At 56.8% G+C, this 5,105-nt stretch overlaps 1 long non-coding RNA gene across 1 annotated transcript; it reads right to left on the bottom strand.

Annotated features, from left to right (window-relative positions):
- Positions 1 to 2,006: 2,006 nt before the first annotated feature.
- LOC113616871 (uncharacterized) lies at positions 2,007 to 4,651 on the bottom strand. The gene is made up of 2 exons (XR_003431433.1): positions 3,502 to 4,651; positions 2,007 to 3,347 (listed from the first exon to the last, which is right to left on the bottom strand). It is a non-coding gene; the product is annotated as an uncharacterized LOC113616871 (long non-coding RNA).
- Between the last annotated feature and the right edge of the window lie 454 nt (positions 4,652 to 5,105).

The following is a 5,105-nucleotide window of genomic DNA, read 5'->3' as shown; positions in this document are numbered from 1 at the left end:
TAACCGAAGAGTCCTGAGCCCTCTTGTTTGCGAGCTGTACGCAAAGTCCTCCTTTCCTGGAGACCCGGGGCGGGGCCTGCGTCGGCCCCAGGAGGTCTGTGCCCTCCCGCGAGAAAGGCCAAGAAAAAGCCGCCCCGCAAGATCCAGGGCTCAGGAGAGCCCGTGAACACCGTTGGGCCCGCCCTGACCCGGCAGAGAAAAGAGACGTTGTGCTCCCCAGGGTGACTTGGAGAAGGGGAAGAGGAAGGTGGCGACCCCACCCAGATGGCAAACGAGCACCGTCACTCCTTGTCCGGCTGGGCCCAGTCCTGGCCTCTGAGAGCTGCCTTGATCTGTATCCTGGGAGCTTCCACACTCCCGGGGCCCAGAATGTGGCGCCCACCCCCACACACAGTTCTTGCCCCGCCCACTGAATTCCAGCGCCTCCTGAGTGTGCCTCTGAGATCTTCTAAGGTAAAGCACGGACCCGCCCCCTGCCCGCCCAAGAATACATCCAGAGAAGTGTCCAGAGCTAGTACCCATACCACCAGGGATCTAGGTATCCGCCAGAGGTGCCCACGCTTCTAGAGCTGGGGATAGCAAGAAGGTAACAAAGTCTTCCCCATGTCACTTGACAGGTGTGACACACCTGTTCTTCTCCAGGACGACCTTTCACTTTAGTGAATGGGTCCTTTAGGAAGGCTTGGGAAGATTTGCGCTGTGCACTTCCAGCAATGCTGCAGCTAGGTCCTTCCCAGGGAACACAGCCTCCCCTTCCATCAGGGGGCTCTGGGTCTGGAAACTGGGTGAGAAGGTGTGACTCTCCACGGGGGCAACTCAAGTCAGGTTTTTGCTCCCAGAACTAGAGGATTTAGGGTTATACGCATCAAGCAGTCCTGTAGCAGGCTGCCCAACTATTTCCTTCTTAGAGGCTCATTTTCTTTTCTTTCTTTTTTTTTTTTTTTTTTTTTTTGCGGTACGCGGGCCTCTCACTGCCGTGGCCTCTTCCCGTAGCGCAGCACAGGCTCCGGACGCGCAGGCTCAGTGGCCATGGCTCACGGGCCCGGCCGCTCCGCGGCATGTGGGATCTTCCCAGGCCGGGGCACGAACCCGTGTCCCCTGCATCGGCAGGCGGACTCTCAACCACTGTGCCACCAGGGAAGCCCTAGAGGCTCATTTTCTGTGCCTTGCTCACCTGGCTCCAGCCCGTCATTCTTGCTTTTCCTGGAACGTGCCAGACTGTTCCTGGGGTCCTTAGTCCTTCCGCTCGTGTTCCTGCGCTAATGGCTCTCTCAGCACCTTGCTGAAAAGAGCTGCTTCTGGACCTATCCCTGGAACACAGTTGGGGGATGGAGTGTTCAGGCTGGATATGATGAATGTACTCTCAAATTCCTCTCTCCCTAAGCCTAGGGATTCTGTCCTGCACCTCCTGTCAGGGCATTTCTGGCATCAAAACCCATGAAATGCAGGTCAGTAGTAGGTCCAAGCCAAGCATGTGAGGTGCTAGACTACACACCAGCTGTATGTCCTAATACTTTTCTTATTTTAAAATTTATTTATTTATTTATTTTTGGCTGCGTTGGGTCTTCGTTGCTGCGCGCGGGCTTTCTCTAGTTGCGGCGAGCGGGGGCTACTCTTCGTTGTGGTGTGCGGGCCTCTCATTGCAGTGGCTTCTCGTTGCCCAGCACGGGCTCTAGGCGCGCGGGCTTCAGTAGTTGTGGCTCGTGGGCTCTAGAGCGCAGGCTCAGTAGTTGTGGCACACGGGCTTAGTTGCTCCACGGCCTGTGGGATCTTCCCGGACCAGGGCTCGAACCCGTGTCCCCTGCATTGGCAGGCGGATTCTTAACCACTGCGCCACCAGGGAAGGGAAGCCCCTGTCCTAATACTCTTAATCTGGAACCTCTAGTAAATACGCTATCAGTTAATCCACCCCATCGAGTGGCCCACCTCACCTACTGAGTCGCACACCCTGAGAACCTACTACCACAAACGTTCAAATACAGTTCAGTTGGTAGATATCAGTGAAGTCTGGAAAATATTTTTTTAATATCCTTATGGAAAATATGTATTGAGGCATGAGCTCTTTCCTCTAGGGTCAGGCTTTGGTCTGTCCCCCTGGATCATGCTGTGATTAGGCCCCAGTTATGGGTCTAATGGCAACAGGGTGTGGTGGCACAGGTGTGGAGGACAGAGGGTGTCCCCTTGCAAGGCATCTGCGCCAGGTGAGGTGATGACACAGTCCTCAAGGGAGAGAACAGCAGCCTGCCAGAGACGGGAGGGCAGGCTACTTCCACCCGCAAGGGAGGCTGCAGGGGACCGGGGGCTTCCCGACTGTCAGCCTCCACCGAGGGCAACCCGATGTCCCGATTCTAGGCTTCAGGGTCCCACTCCTCCAGCCAGTGCCGTAGCCTTCACACGAGAAACATGGAGGGGCTGGGAATTCAGGTGACCTTGGGATTCTGCAACCCGCACAATGATGCAGGTTTCGTTTGTGTTGGTCGTGTTTGATTTCCAGTACCGTCAGCCCTGCAGGTTACAGGAGGAAGAGAATTTTTAGGGCTGCCATGGAAGTGCTCTGGCTGGCATACTGTGCCTTGAGCTGAGAGGTAAGGAATTGGACCTTGTCAGTTTTTTCTCCGTGCACTCCCGGGGACACTGTGGAGTCACCCCACACACAGCCTTGATCCCCAGCGTCCCCTCCACGACAGTTCAGGGCAGCAGCCGCTGCGGCTCCCCCGGGCACTTGCTGCACTGGCCCTTCATCCCAGTCAACCGCAGGGGAGAGCTTGATGAGTGGTGAGGCCCCCGCAGGTCATGGGTGCCTCGAGCCCCACTAGGTTACCCAGGGATCGGAGGGCTGGAGAAACAGAGATGGTACAGGAAGAAGCTGCCCCCCAGCCCCGGAGCCTGGGGAAAAGGGAGGGGGTTGAGGTCATCTGAAGCCTAGAAGGCAGGATAAGGGGCCTTGAAGAACAGAGGCTGGATCTCTGAGGAGGGGCTGCGGCAGTTTCTCAGGGAAGGAGAAAGCAGCAGCATCGCTAAGAGGGGGAACGGGACAGGAGGGGCAGGAGGCGATTTCCCAGGCACCACCGATCTTCCAGGGCACTGCTTCCTTCTTCGGTGGCATCCGATCTGTGGTTCGATTCATCTGTTGAGATTTTTATTTCAATGACTGTGGCTTTGTTTTTAATTCCTAAAGTTCTTTTTCTTCTTCAAATCGGCCTGGGCTTTTAAAATTAGTCTTACCTCTGTGATTCCTTCCTTGGTATCTTTGTTTTGTGTCTGGGAGGCTGCTGAAGATTTGGGGAGTGGGAGTAGCCTTCTATCACAGTAATGCAAACGACTGGTAAATACCCATGAGAACTGCTCTGATCTCAGGAGAATCCAAAGGTAATGTCAGTCTGTGTTTCAGAGGCCGCCCCCCCCCCATTAAGCACAAGAGTAGAAGGTGTTTCTCTTTCTTACCCTCCTTCCTTTATGGGCTGGCCCAAGGCCAGGGCGGGGATAGTCACCAGGACTCACCTCTGATGCCTTCAGGACAAGCTGACATGCCACACCCACCACGCCCCGGAGCCTCCCTGTGAGGGAGCAATCCAGATGCAGCGCCTCCCCGCAAAAGGACGTCAGGCTTAGAGGCCAGTGTCCTTCATCCACACCTCGCCTCGGCCACCTGCTAGCTAGTGATTCAGAACAAGCTCCTCAACCCTTCTGTCACGTTGGCCTCATCTGCTCATCTGGAGAATGGGGATGACATGCTCCCAACTTCCTAGGGCCACCGCGAGGGTGGAATGGACGAGTCCAGGCACGGAGCCGGCACTCGCAGCCCTCACTGAAAACTATATTATCTGGCCTCTGACAGGGATGCCCTGGGGACAGGACGTTGACAGGGCCAGTCGTCCGTCCGATGCTCCATGAGGGTGGGCGGTGTCTTCAATTTGAGCTGGCAGACCCGTCTTCCGCTGGGCCTCTGGGAGTCCTGAGGGGGAAGCCGGGGGTGAGGTGTCCCCTTCCAGGGAGCGACTGCTCTTCGGGGAGCCCAGCAGTACTACCACGATGGGGGGCGCTGGGCATCGTCTCTCTCAGCCTGCGGTTCTCTGAAGCCCCTCTGTCTGCGGCAGGGAGGGGGGAGGCAGCCCCAGCTTGTGGATGATGGGGGCAGGGGCTCCTCTCCTGCTCACTCAGACCCATGCTGGGATGGACCCACTTCTTCATACAGCCCTGTCCTTCCTTTTCACTGTGCAGGTGACCGTTCAAGAGCGCTGCTTTCAGGCAGATTTCAGTTCTGCTCTCTCACCTTCTGCGGCCCATTAACTCTGAGCCCTTCGGAAAGCCTGCCCGCAGCTCCTCTCCCAGGCCCAGCCTCGGCCCCAGCCACCCCACTGATTCCATTTGCGGTTTCCCCCATGGATCTCCCTCGCTCCCCTGCGGGCCACCTATGCACTTAAATAATATAGCTAAACTCTTCTCCTTACACATTTCCTTGTCTTCTCCCCAAGTGGACTGGCACCCTGGAGGGCAGGGGCTGGGTGTCTGAGAGGCACTGCCCCCAGTCCCGGTCTACATAACGTGGGGTCATGTGACAAACACCACCTCCCCCAATCTGCCGCCCCGCGCGCGCAAGCGCATACACACACACACACACACACACACACACACACACACACACACACACACAGAGTGATCAGCCGGCAGGCCGAATGCCAGCCAGGGTCAATGAGGAATTTGCTATGGAACTCAGAAATCCCGCCCGCCCCATCCCCCCGCAGTCACAACACTCTCCTCACACGAGGGAGGAGGCCTTTGTGCCCAAGATACATAACCCAGAAATCATCAACTGAGAGTTTAATAAATTTGCTCATATAAAATTGTATAGCTTCTCGGGCTTCCCTGGTGGCGCAGTGGTTGAGAGTCCGGCTGCCGATGCAGGGGACGCGGGTTCGTGCCCCGGTCCGGGAAGATCCCACATGCCATGGAGCGGCTGGGCCCGTGAGCCATGGCCGCCGGGCCTGCCCGTCCGGAGCCTATGCTCCGCAACGGGACAGGCCACAACAGTGAGAGGCCCGCGTACCGCAAAAAATAAATTGTATAGCTTCTTGACAGCCCAAACCAGCCAGCCTAGTCTTTCA

Source organism: Aethalodelphis obliquidens, unplaced genomic scaffold (assembly GCF_003676395.1).
Source record: "Aethalodelphis obliquidens isolate GAN/ISIS:26980383/991018 unplaced genomic scaffold, ASM367639v1 scaffold699, whole genome shotgun sequence".
In the NCBI taxonomy this organism is placed as follows: Eukaryota; Metazoa; Chordata; class Mammalia; order Artiodactyla; family Delphinidae; genus Aethalodelphis; species Aethalodelphis obliquidens.
The sequence above is the reverse complement of the archived record's forward strand: the minus strand, read 5'-3'. Positions and strand labels throughout refer to the sequence as shown.